Genomic DNA, 14,380 nt, shown 5'->3' with positions numbered 1-14,380 from the left:
ATCAGTACAGTTCTTCATGCTGTGTTAAATTTATGCCTGGGATGAGCAGAAAATTGTGGTGTTTTTTTTTTTCTTTTTTTTTTTTCTTTTCAGTACGTGGACCTCTCAGAAAGGAAGAGAAAGAGACAATAAAGTTGATCCTCATTTTTCTGGCCAATTTTTTTTAATGGGACCTAAGTCTGTATGTTGCATGAGTAGGCATTTCTACAAACAAAATTTCCTCTTTTTTAGCATGATGGAAGGAAATAATACAAAAAAACAACAATAAAACTGGTTGTGGCATTGATCTAATCCATTCTACTTTGTGCTTTTGACACTGCATACATTCTATCATATTTTTCTATACTCACCCAGAATCTAGCAAAATCGTAACTGAGTATACTGTGTTAAATCATACAGTAAATAATACAATGACAACGAATCCATAACTGAATAAAGGTACTTGATCCTGGGAGTGATGATGTTTCTACAAAAGGAGAGATTGAATAGATTAATATTCTTCAGATTTAAAAAAAATGGGAAGGCATGGTTAACATTCATTTTTATGCACATTCATATATATGCATTCATTAATATGAACAATATGGAAGAGTGAATAATCACTCCTCATTCTTTTTCTTCTCACAATAAAGGTATGCAAGAGTAGAAAATGAAAAGATCAGCCAGCTGCTGTAAACCAAAGAAAAGTGCTATTCCACAATATGTGTATGTAATTAAGCCCCAGAACTGTATTTTATTTTGCATCAGAGGATGCAAAAAGAGGTCAGAGAGATCATGAAAGATATGGGAATGGAGGGGCACTGAGAAGAAAGTTTCACATGAAACTTGTCGCTCTGAAAATCCCTGAACTTCTATTTAGCTGAGCCACGCCTTAAAACCTTTGGGGTCCCTGTGCATACTCACTGTCTTATCGTGTTGCATATGTGTTTCTACCCACACACCAGATATGTTATAGGCCTTAATTGACCCAAGGAAGTATTTTTCAAGCTAAAAGTTACTATTAAGCAATAATAATCACAATCACAATGAAATACCCTGTGAAGGCACTTTTTTTTTTGAAACAAGTGCAATGGGGGGAGTTTTGAAAGCATACACACGCACACACTCAACAAGGGTTGGAAAATTGGCAGAACTAGGAATTATGAATACTTTTTGGAGGAAGAGCAATGTTAATTGGGTGCCATCTTACAAAGTGCTGTTTTGCCATCAGGACCTGCATTAGGGTGCAAACACTAAGGTCTCTGAGCAACTAAGAAACAGTTTTGTGTTTGAAAAATAACCTAAATGCCAAAGTACTTGAAACATTTAGTCATCAGGGACTTTTCTCCACAACAGAAGTGTATAGGTTATATTGTATAGGATTGTTAATAAAATTCTGTGGTTAAAAAAATACTTTTGGGAGTTTTGTATAGTGGCACGTTTGTTCAGTACACACCAGGTCAAGTCCAGGGCAAAATCAAGGTTGTTTTAAAATGTAATGTGGAATTGGGTTGCAGCAAGCCTTAAATGGTGGGAAGGGCCTTGCTTGGAGAAGCTAAAATCCAGCAGATGCTCTTGGGTGTGCATGACTGCTTCTATAACTTTCTGTGGGTCTGCTGGATTTATGCATCTGTCTAGCTTCCTTATGGTAGATGGAAGGGAACGTGCCTCTCACCTGCATCAGTGAAAAAGCACGACATTATCTCCAAAGAGTGTTAGACTCACTTGCTCTGCTCTGCTTTTCCTATCTCCAGCATCCCACGGATGTTGAAAGCTTTGTTAAAACTCTTAGTTTTTTCGGTGGGTTAAATGTATATTTTGTTTCTCTTTTCCAGGTGAGGAGAATACTTTTAGGTTTAGAGGTTTTTTATAAAGAAAGAAAAAGCAGATATCTAAAAAGAAGTAAAAGACTAACTTTATGCACAAAATATAGTGTATGGTAAGTGCGATCCCAGAGGGAAGATTAAGAAAGATATCAAAAATTGCAGGCTCTATCTTATTAATAATATGTTAGAGATATTACTGGGACATTAAATTGTTTATTTAATTATTAAACCTATTTGGATTGACAAGGCTTTTGACATAATGCAATGTATTTAATGCAGTGTAAAAATGTATTAATAAAATTTCTGGTTTCTATGAGAGGGTGAAGTTTTCTTCTTTTATGTGGATTCTGTTAACTCAATTGAGTTACTTTTACATAATATTTTCATAATGTATTTAGCTAGACACCTGTGTAATTATTACTGCTGTAAAGGTTGAAGAAGAATATGTGTGAGAAGAATGTGTAGTAATTTTGTTATCAGATTTACTGCAGCCTTTTGAGGAGCTATAGCCCTACCTGTACCTGCAAAGGTGTTTCCTGAAGAATATTGTTCCTTGATCAGTGTGTTTTCAGACTGCAAGTATATGATAGTGGTCTATTTTTATAGGTGGATCCACTCAGTTTGATTCTCATCCCAGAAAAAACATCCTCATTAGCTTGGGCTGTAGGCTGGCACTTGTTACAGAGACCTACTGATAGAGAAAAGAGACATTGTCAAATAAAATATGTACTATCATTGAAATCACAGATAGGCATGTTTGGGGAACAGAGGATGCTAGTTCATATGTGTGTAAGTTCATCTGTTAAGTAAATAAAACCAAATAATATGAAACATCTTTGATTATGAACAAGGATATTTGTATCAAATTCCTCCCAACAACTGATCAGCTTTAAAAATTCATTGAAAGTTTATTAAAAATAGTCCCACGTGAACTATTATGCTCTTCATGGTAAGACAATTCAGCTTGGTATTTTTCTACAATTTTGTGTCTGAAAGTCATTGCTTTTGTCTCCTTTCCAGCTCTTCTGCTCCGAATGACTGATTCCCCTTTCTAGGCTTCATCTGACTCCAGCTGGTTCCTCTGGAAGAGGAGGTGCAGAGATGATGGTGCTTGTCTTCACAGGGGCACCACAAGTCTGGCAGGCTGGTAGTTAATGGTGCTGGGAATGGAGAACTAGGATAACTCCTCTGCTTTCTGAGCCTGACCTGTCCCGTAGATTTACCCTGTTCATGGTTGGTAGACAGTATCCCCACATGACTTGACTAAAAAGAAGCTCTCGAATATAGTAATTTATTTTTTTTCTCTGTGGATGAGATTGCTGCAACACACAGGCTCCTTGGCTTAAGCCAAATTACTAATAGAGCAATAAAGAATATTTTGCAGTTACCAGTTATTTTAATCTTTTTCTGTATTCAATTTCGGCCAACAAGCCTTGGCATCAGCTATGAGCCATAGATCACAGTAGGTCCTGATTTCTCAGCCACCTGAAATGTTAAAGAATTATGCCAAAAATAGTTGAATGCTTCTTTATTGCATCTCCATGTCCTTTTCCACTCAAGTAAGGAGCAGAAGATGGGCACACTTACATACTCTGTATCTGTCACTGGGTTGTGATTATTGCAGTAGAGTATACCAGTTAAACCATAACAGCAAACACCGCTTTTTAATGTAATAAATATATTTATAATACACTGGAGCAAATCTATGCTAAACTTAATAGATAAATAGAAAGATAAATCCCCCTGGGAATTAACAGTAGAGGAAAGAAGACCAAATTCTTGCTGCATTAGCAGCATGTCGATTTTTCTTCTGGCGCTTAATGTTTTGCTATGATTTCTTGGCATTCAGCACAGCTCCCCAGAGTTTCTCAAGTGCAATGCTTGATACTTGCCAGGTAAGATCCAAATGATACTGAAGTGTGACGATTTGTACGTGGATTTATAGGTCTATTAAGTTGTCAGCGTAATTATCATATTGATTTAAAACATTTCAACATGCTTAAGAAATTAAAGTTACATAATATATTTTTTACATCCTGTGTTTTTGTTTTTTTTACATTGCCACAGTTGTGTAAAGTAGACATATGTCCATGATAACCCCATGTTTTGTGCTGAAACTGAATTTGTGTATTAATCTTCACAGTAGCAGAAGACTCGACTTCATTTTTGAAGGCTCACTGCAATAGTAGGGTATTACTTTATATCCCTTTGGTAAACAAGTATCTAGTATCCTTTATTGTCCTTGAGAATTATGCATAGCTGTGAATAGGAGGATAGATAAGCACAAGTATTAGAAATATATTATCTTGAAGTTTTGCATATGTTTTGGAAATTTATACTCTACTGCGCGTATGAAATAATGGATTTGTTTTTAGATAGCTTATCAACAAAATAAAGTAGTCCATGGATAAAGAATTAATAGTTTTCAAGCATTTTAGTTTGTCTGAAGTGATGACATGAGAATACCTCTGAATTGTTAAACCGGCCCCCCCGCCAGGAAGTTGACACAATAAAGTGTTCAGATAACAGCTTCCTATAGCTACATGTTGTAAGTGTATAAGTAAAGAAACACAAGCATGTTTCTATTCCATTGCTGGAATAGAAATATGCAATATTGATAAATCATATGTCCTGTATTAATCTGCAGGAAAATTATTCTACCAGTTACTAATCTTCAGAATTGTAACAGAACATAAATCACTCTTCTGAATTATATCTCGGCATGTGCAGTATTTATTGAGATGTAGTCGAAGTTTAGCAAAAAAATTTTAGTTCAACAAGCTGTTTGAGATGATCAGGATTGTTATTTCATGACAGCTGAGTCGGAGTCTGCAAAAGACTCAACTTTGGCTTATTCAGAGGGCAGTGCTGAAGCAGACATTGCACTGGCTTCAGAGAATATAAGAAGATGCTTTAAAATTAACACATCTGAGCACTGACCAGGGTATCATATTTCCTCTAAAAAGAAATCAAGCATTTTAAATATATTAAGTGATGTAACTGCATTGTAATTTATTTCCTGTTTTGTGTATATAGTTTAATAAAATGTAATACAGTGCATACATACAGTTAAAAAAACTGACGTGATTTTTTTTAATATTATACTGAATTAAGCAATATTATATTATAGCAAGATGTTTAGTTTACTGTCTTGCATAGGAATTGTTATGTGAGTAGTCATATGGTGCTATGAAATATCAAAGGACATAATTCATTCTGGTATGTGTGCATATGAAATAAGCGTCCTGGTTATATATACCTAGAGTATAGAAACAAAATTATCTCTCCAGAAGAAAACTTCCCTTGTATAAATTAGGAATTCGGTTTACAAATATGTAATTTTCCAGAAGATAATGAATATATCCTCTGTTTCTAATACTCTAGTATTACTAAAGGCAGTCATTATTAGAAAGACAACCTCTGTTAATGTAAATCTGGTAAATATCCTGCTTATCTTTTTTGAATAATAAATAATGTAAAACAGACACTTAGGAAGAGTCCTCAGGGTGACATTCCTTCCTACAATTCAGCTGACCAAATCCTTTTTTCTAGTAGGAAAATCATCTTTCAGTGTTTTAAATAAGAATTACCTATATATTAGAGTCTTCAAATAAGTATGCAGAAAGTTGGAACTAGCAGATCTTCAAGGTTCCTTCTGATCCAAATAAGTCTGTGATGTATTCTATGATCTAAACACATGCAGATATTGTCAAATAAATCATCCAAAAGTTTGTTTTTTCTTTTGTTTCCTCCAAAGAGGCCAAAAGAAAAATAAGAAATAGTTACACATGCACAAAAACCCCAAAATTCCTATGTTTGTGATGGAGACATAGTTATCTGTGAAATATAAGCAGACGAATATTAATGTTATTAAATAAAAATACAGTATGGAAGATTTGCACTAAAAAAGAAACAGAGAAAAATAAAAACATGAAAAAAGGAGAAATCAACACAGGCTATTAATAGGGCTTTTTAATTAATTTTGGTACTTGCTGAACCTCAGATCTCACAAACAGTTCTGTCAGTAAATGTAACATTATGGAGTCCTGTAAGCTGACAGACAGTTTTGCCTGGCTACAATTATTCCTGTGAATACGTGCAAGCTGGATAAGGAGGACCCAAGCTCTACTGAAATCAGTAAGAAAACTCTTGCTGACAGCAAAATTTCTATATGGAAAGTGAATTAGAAAATCTTCCATATGAAATAATTAATATCATAAACATGAAGTAGAGCATATTGAATTATCTGTAGCAGAATTCAGTAGAGAATTAAATCTTTTTAGAGATAATTTCCAATGGCGGGATCCTTAAAGGATAACTTGCAATTCCTAACACCAAATCCGTTGAATAGAAAATGGCACTACAAGGTATCACATGATAACATCTGATGTATTACAATGGGAATTCAATTAAATGGTGATTAATTAATTACAAGCATAAGAGATGGTAGCAATATCTTTAATCGGAAGTGATTACATTATACCAAGATCAAATAGCATAGTAAAGATATGTATTTGAATAAATAATAGCAGCTAACATGCACCGTTTAATTTATCTGCTGACTAGAGCAACACAAAGTGGCTGACGGTGTATCCTTTCCTTTTTCTTTTCCCTCTGGAGAAAATAAGATAAAAATGGGTAAAAATTAAAGGGGCATAAGCTGAATATCTGAATTTCATCATAGCTATGCTCTTCTCCAGTTACTCTTATCTTTTGCAAGTTATGCTAGGGTGTAAAGCTCTCTTTTTCAGGCTGAAGGTGCTTTTTTTGGTTTTAAGTTCTAATTCAAATTGCTTTTGTGCAATTTGAACAGATTAAATTTTTTTTTTTTTGAAAACCTACTTTTTGCTAAAATTTGGAATACAGTAAATACAGGGAGTCACATTTATAACTACAATTTTCATAAGAGAAGAAAACCCCAAGTGAAGGAATTTTATTTTGAGTTTGCATGTTTTAAAGATAATTAACCAATATTTGTTTGAGGGTTTGTTTTATTCCTTTCCCCTACACAGATTTGTAAAATTAATTTGTTTGGAAAACCATAAAATGGTATATCTTTTCTAGTTAAAGTCATTCTCAGCACCTTACCCTCATAGATGTTTTATTGACTTAGCAGTTCAGCCTAATTATTGGCTTTGATGCAAGACTTCTTCTAGAACTTTGCCCCAGATGATATTTATAAGAAATTAGAATGACTACCGACCATTAAAAATTTCAGAATGGCAGGACTGAGTAACCCTTAATCCTTCTAATTAATCTTTTCTTAAAAAGTTCCAGATAATTACATAAAAAATACATTTTAAACCTATAAAGATTTGGTGTTTTTAAGCAGGCTGAAATTGCAAATGACAGGAGAAAATCTAAAATCTCTTTTTAAAAATTTAGGTCAGTATATAATTAGAGCCCCAAGTTACCCGAGAGTATCAAATTTGAGCTGTGTAATGTTAGACACACGCCTTGACAGTTTGGCTACATTCAGTGGCAATTTGAACTTTCAAATGCATGCCTGTGAAAATAGAAGGGAAAATAAGCTAAAAAATCACAGGAGACTTTTCCAAATATATTTATAGCAAATTTTGCGATCCTGGTACTTTCGTGCCAAAGTACAAACTTGTCATAGTACCCTCCAAGTGTGAAATCATAACTGAGAAACTAAGGAGTGGGGTACTTCTCTACTCATGTTTCTGTTTAGGAGCACGAAGTGTAAAGGCAAAAAACACGAATAAATTCTCTGTCAGCCTATGGAGATAAATTCACTGTTTCTTGGACTGCAGAAGGACTGTTAAGAACTGTTGGTTTGTCCTATTGCCACCCCTAAAACCCAGGGGTTTTGGGAATTGTCACTCCTGGAAGACAGAGATCATCAAAAAATAGCTTTGATTTGACAGTCTACCTATTCATGCATCTCACTCTTGTGACCATGCCTTGAGTGCATGCTCCTTTCATATAGGTGGAAAAACCTGATGGCTTAAATTCTTATTTTAATCCTACTTGGGACTTCTATGAAGACCTATGGCACTGCTGCCAACTTGGTCTAATAGGCATATTGCTAATCTGCAGTCTAAGAGGCATAATTTCTACTTCTTTTTCTGCCACAAGATGGGAAAATTTTATGTTTCAGATACTGTTTTTGCAGAATTGAAGGCAGTAAAACTTATTTACTCCTTAAACAACTGCAAATTTATCAGTAAGTGCAAAAGAAAATGTTCTGTGACAAGAATAGAGTGTGTTTCCTATGGATATCTATGTTTGAGTGGGGTTTAGTTTTGTCTAACAAGAAGCAAATGCCAAAAGGAGTTTTATCTTAGATGCAATTATAACATCTCTCCCAAGTGCAAATCAAAGCAGGGTTGAATTCACACTTTGTCTTTTCCTTAACATGGGCACCAAGAACCTCTCTCCATGTGATTTCCCAATATCTACAACTTTGGTAGAAGTGAGTCATCCATAGCACATCTTCTCATCTGGAAAAAAGTGTGTAATTATGGCAAGCTCATTTAAAAACTTCTGGAAGGACTCACATAAGCATATGCACTTGGAGTAGGATCACAGAAGTCTCAATTCTGTAAGGAACTGGGCAAAAAAATGCAGAAAAAACACCATCCCTGATATGTACCCATTGAATCTAAGATACAGAATGGCTGTAAAACCACATTATACTATTTTACTGTAAATGTTATGCTGGCATTCATTGCCTTAAAAAAAAGACCTGAACCCATAATCTCCAGTCCACTTTAATTACATGTATTACACTGCTGTGTCAGTGTAATCCATTTCAGCCATATTTCTTTCTTGACATCCCTATTCCTTTAGAAAGAAAGCCTTTTACAATTCATTCCAAAAAATGGCCTCTGAACTTGGAGTTTGAGGTGTGGTGATAGATTCTCTGATAGGCTTCCAAACTGAGCAGCCATAGTAAGAATTCTCTGGTAACATGCTTTAAATAAAATAAAATGAGGGCTACTTTTAGGTCAGACATACTGGCATTGTCCTGGGAAGGGTAAGGAGGAACCTCCTGGATTAGATGAGCTATCTCCTCAGTACTGCCAGTCCTGGTGGATAGCAGCAACCTCTGGCTATCTGCACACTCACTCTGCTGATAGCATAACTGAAGTGGGCTCTGATTTATTCAGAGCTCATCTTTACACGGCCCTTATATGCTCCTGAAACACTCCCCATAGAATTTACTTTTCCAGTGAGTTTGTATATATACTCCCACACATATGTGAAAGTGTATCTTGTATCACAAAAATGCACATGTATATTACCAGCAAAAAGCAATTGTCTTTTAAGTGATGATCCATTCGCCCCAGAAACCTGACTCTTCTACAGGAAACCCTCCTAGGACACTTCTGATTTCAGGTATGGTGTAAAAGTCTGTTTAATACATATCTGAGGATTCTCCCTTGGCAGGGATCATAATATTGTCTTCTCAACTTAAATCAACTTTAAGAGGAATTACTAGGTGTAAAATGGTCTGTGTCCAGACTGTGCCTAGGAAAAGTGCATTCCTTAAGTAGAAATAGATTATATTACCAGAATCCTCTGGTAAGCTTCATCATAATGTTCTTAAAAAAAGACACTGAATTCTATGTAAATTACGTAATAAAATCAATTCAGTGATATGGTTGAGTCATCCCGACTAAAAATCAATAGGTTAATGAGTTTTAAAACAAGCAGAATAACATACGGCTCTCTATAATATTGATAGCCTGAAGATCTGTTAAAGTATTTTCACAATTTCAGTTCTACTACTAATTTAGTTTACAACCCTCTCTATAAAACCTTCAGAAAGCCAATCAAAGTAAATCCAAAGACCAGCACTAAAAAAAAAAAAGAAATATGTTGTATTGCCGAGTTTCTGGGAAAAATAGAAGTGAATGATAGCCAAAGGAATTGGATATTTTTCTTCCAGTTACCAAAGCATATTTTTAAAATGCCCTGTGCTAATAATTTCCGCTTGAAATATTTTCTTTTGTAACTAGATCTTAGAGTCCTTTCTTTTTGTCAATCACTTAGGCTTCAAGTTTAAATATGCAAGAACACAGAGCACAACAAAAGAACGCACTAATCTTACTCTGTCAAAAGCAGATCCTCTTTCTTATTCCCCAAGGCCAGACCAAACAGAGCTGGGCTAAAACAATAAATACAGTGAAGTAAGCATACATATTTTCTTATCTCTTGCTAAAATATAGACCTGATGTGTAAGAAAAATTCCTCACAATTTTTTCTTTCCCGTTATTTTAGCTGACTGCAAAAACAAACAAGTAAACACATTCCCTCAAAACTATGTGAACAAATTTTCAGAGTTTTCAATGCAGCCCCTAATTTTGCTGGAGTGGGTAGAGCTATTCTGCTGCACACTTGGCTGGTAATCTGTACATTGCAGAACTTTACAGAAATTTATGAAATAATGTGCTCAGTGGTGAACCACGTCTTCCCTAATCATGTCCTGCCCTTGGTAAAAGAACTCCTTCAATAAATTGAGGTCCTTTGGACTTTCAGCCCCTTGGCTCACTTGCAAATATAGTCACATAAACAATTGTAGATAGAACACACAATGTCTTTTTAAAGACAAACCATTTTCCTGTTAAATACTGCACACAATACATCTTTTTAAAGATGCTTTTTCTTTTATGTAGTTACTCCAGCAAAGTGTAGCCTTGAACACTGTGGCCTGCCGAACAAATTTCCCAGGAAATATAACAGAAAAACTGGAGTTCTTAAAAACCTATTATCTGCAAAGAGACGCAAGGGTAAAGAAAAAGCTCATCATTACAGCTGATATGCTGTAGGTCAGTTATTGTTTCTATCGTACTTTCACTGTATCAGGTTAACAATGTTTTGTGATCTTTGTTTTATAATTTTAATTATTTTTTTAACGACACAATTCTGGGCTTACATACCCAGGAAACTAATACTTCCATTCTACTAAGTTTGAGGTGTAAACATGTAGTATAATGGATGAGTAATGGTTGCTGGGGAAAAAAAAAAAAGAACAAAGAAAACCAAAAGATTGTGAAACCATGGCAGAACAACTATCTGATAGCTCATTCTTCAAAATGGAGTTCACTAGGTTCAAGAAAGACTGTTCTGCATTAACAATCAAATTAGCTGTCCTATCTTGAAGTCCTACTTTGCATTACCTCACCTACCCTGAAAATGCTTCTGGTGCAAAATTTCTGCAGGATTAATAAGACTTGTTTTTCCTTTATCTGTTACAAGAGAGCAACATCAGGCCTCAAGAGCTACGTGCTATCATGTACCATACTGCACAGATAGCTCAGTGTAACAGAGTAAACCAGTCTTCCAAATTAGCCACTCAAGAATTTTCTGAGAGGCTTGTACCAGAAATAAGGATGATATGGAAAGAAATGGGCAGACTTATTTGTAATGGTGGTTTTTGCCACAATGGCTTATATAGGTATATGCATATGCAGCAACATACATGCATTTGTGTACACACCTAAGTAGGCACAATGATCTGAGGAGTATATATAAACTCACTTTATATAAAGTTGCTTCTCAGCAGAAAGCAAAATTTCTCAGTAATTTCTGCTATTGCTCTCTGTGAATGAATTAAGTAATCTTTCTACCCTGTTTTCCCCTCTTCTTGCTGAAATATTCAATTCATTTCAATACCCAGATGAGTAGATCTAACCATTAGAAATTACTAAAAAAAAGTTTTTGCTTGAGACATAATGCTTGATTGTCACATCAAATTCCAGTTATTATCCAAGTACACATCACCAATGCTACTCCAAAATAACTCAAAACTGAATGAGTGTAGTGTCAATATTATTTTTTTGGTTGGTTGAACAAGATAGGGGAAAAGAGCATACATCAAGCTACAAACAGGATACTATTTTTTTCCCAAATCATCTGATGATATGAAGATGTTCTCCCAGTTTGTGCATCTTCTTTGATGAAAACGAAAGCAAAAGTTTTAAATTCTTTTTCCCTATGCATATCACTGAAAATCTGATGGTGGCATTGAAATCCTTGCAATGATGAGAATATAGACTGAAAAAACGTCCAAATTTAAATAGTTAGAGCAAAAATATTTTAAATTTTACCAATCAAGATGGTAAGGAACAAATAGTTACGTGCCTGAGATTTTTTGGGAAAAAGTTTTTAAAAGTGCATAACATAATTGCTTGCTGATTTAGTCTCTTTGGAGATTATTCAATTTTCTACCAGAAAAATAAATGACACAGGTTATTTTCTTATTGGATGGTCAAGGTGGTTAGTTTACACCTGCAAACTAATAAGAGCTGTGGGACAATGGAATATACTGTAACTAATATCTAATGAATAAAAGTATCTAAAATTAAGATATTCTCAGAACAGCTGGTTTACCAGCCTTGGTTCAGGACTCCAGTCAAAATTCCGTGAAAGAAGAAAAAACAATACCACAACACATTAACAGTGTTACTTTCCTCCGGTCTGGAATCTCCTACAAAACTGAGGCTGAGCCTTTTTCCTTTTATGGTGTTCATGGTTGAATGCATGAAGTGGACATAAACAATTCAGCAGATTCTCAGCATAAGTGCTACAGATTTGTGAACCAAGTATACTTGTCTGGAGGCAAATTAAATTTCTGCTAAAACTGCTAAGATGAAATCAGTAAGCTCTGAAATAACCTGGGGAATTAGAGATAAAAAGAACTACAGTCCTCAGGCTGTGTTCTGTACACCATTTGATAGTGGTCTGTGGAGAATTCATGGGTCAGATGGCAGCCTCCTTGCTCCTGGTTCTCTGAAGGGAAGAGGTAGTGAGAGAATCAGGTGACAAAGAAGATGCAGAGGATGCAGCAGAGGAACAGAACAGATGGGCGTGGGAGACAAAATGCGGCGCAAAAGTGACAGCGCAATCATTGCATTCTAGACAACTAAAAATAGACAAATACATTTATATTTGTTTCCCTTGCTGCAGTTGCCAGAAAGATGTCACATAATCACAAGTAAAAGGTGAGGTGGCACATGCAAGGAGAAGCCACGATGGGTGAGATCCATCAACCGCTTTCTTCTTTAAATGATGCTTCCACCTCTGAAAGCCAGAAGCCTGTGGCTTTGGAATTTTGTGACTCCATACAGGAAACGAATTATTCCAGTTCTTTTGTGATGTTTGAAAAGTGTTAGCAGAATTGACTTGGACAAGCTCAGCTGTTGTCACAGATATAGGAAAAAAAGGATAATTTCTAAGATGTGAGCTACTTAAGGTCTTCAAGGTGAAATCTTACACATCAGGAATTGTAAAGTAACAAATTAAAAGTTTTAGTTTGTGAACAGAATCATTGCAAATGCCAAAAATTAGTGCTTCTTTATAGCTAAATGAATAGTTTTAGTAAAACAGCTCAGATGCAAATTGCTTATTCAGTGATTTAAAAAGCCATCAGATAAATGGGGAATGCACCAGTGCTTTCTCTCAATCCTCAGCTATACCTCATATTGACTAAATACACAGTCTGAAAAGTGCCCCAACTTCAGCGTGCTCTGAAAAAAATATAATTTTCTTCTCATTCCTCTATAATTAGGGTAGACTAGCCCACCATAGAAAGAGCTTAGTGTATAGCTCAGGTAAATTTACATTGGCTGAAATTAATTCAAGACTGCACCTTCAGTTTGCTGAGCATGAAGTAGGCTTCTGTGTTTTGTATTCTTCCTGAACTAGCTCAAAATATTTTCCTAGTTTGTATGTTGTACTGGCTGCTGGGAGTTCTCAGTTTAAGATCAAAAGTTCTTTGCCCTTGGTCTATCTTCCCTTTATTTCGAAAGAAAAAAATAAGAAAGCACTGACATGTGCAGTGAAAGAATCCATCATAAGAATCCATCATAACGTAATGGTAGTTTTATTATAGCTGAGGTGTTTTAAGGACACAAGCAAGATAAGCTCCATAGAAAAAGATAGCATCTTTTACTGGATCAAGAAATACAGCTGGAAGGGTATACAGATCTGGAGACATGAGTGCCCTCCTGCAAGTTTAAAATGGAAACAGCCAGCTGGTCTGAAATATTTATTTACAAATTGAATATACATATTAAAAAGTATTACATTATAGAAAGTTTGAATTTTAACAAGAGAATTATATATTTTTTAAAACTAGGGACAAATATTCTGGGTACCTTGATAGCTAAAGGATACATAATTTTATCTAATTAAGTAAGTTTAAGACTGTAAGTTTTACTGTGTTTAGTTAATTTTTGATTTCTGGTATTTAACTCTACAAGTTTAAGCTGCCTAATTTAACTGAAGCATATTGGTTCTCCTATCAGCTACAATATGGCAGAAATAAAAGGGACGTGTTAGTCTATAGTTTTTCTCATGGAAAACATTCTCTCCCAAATATATTTGGTGAGAAGATCCTATGGCTTTCTTATCATATCACACTTTTTTGAGTGCTACATGCTGCTTTCTTTTGGTGTCAGATTATTCAGTACTTATTTCTTTTTCCTTTGCTCTCAACATCACAGCCAATTCTTATGAAAACATATATGTTTTCCAACCGTTATTAACTACCCAGATTGTGATAATATTTTGTCCAGGTTTTCAGCCAGGACAGAGTTGATTTTTCT

This window comes from Sturnus vulgaris, chromosome 1, assembly GCF_052056855.1.
Source record: "Sturnus vulgaris isolate bStuVul1 chromosome 1, bStuVul1.hap1, whole genome shotgun sequence".
Lineage (NCBI taxonomy): Eukaryota > Metazoa > Chordata > Aves > Passeriformes > Sturnidae > Sturnus > Sturnus vulgaris.
This window is presented reverse-complemented; position numbering follows the sequence as displayed.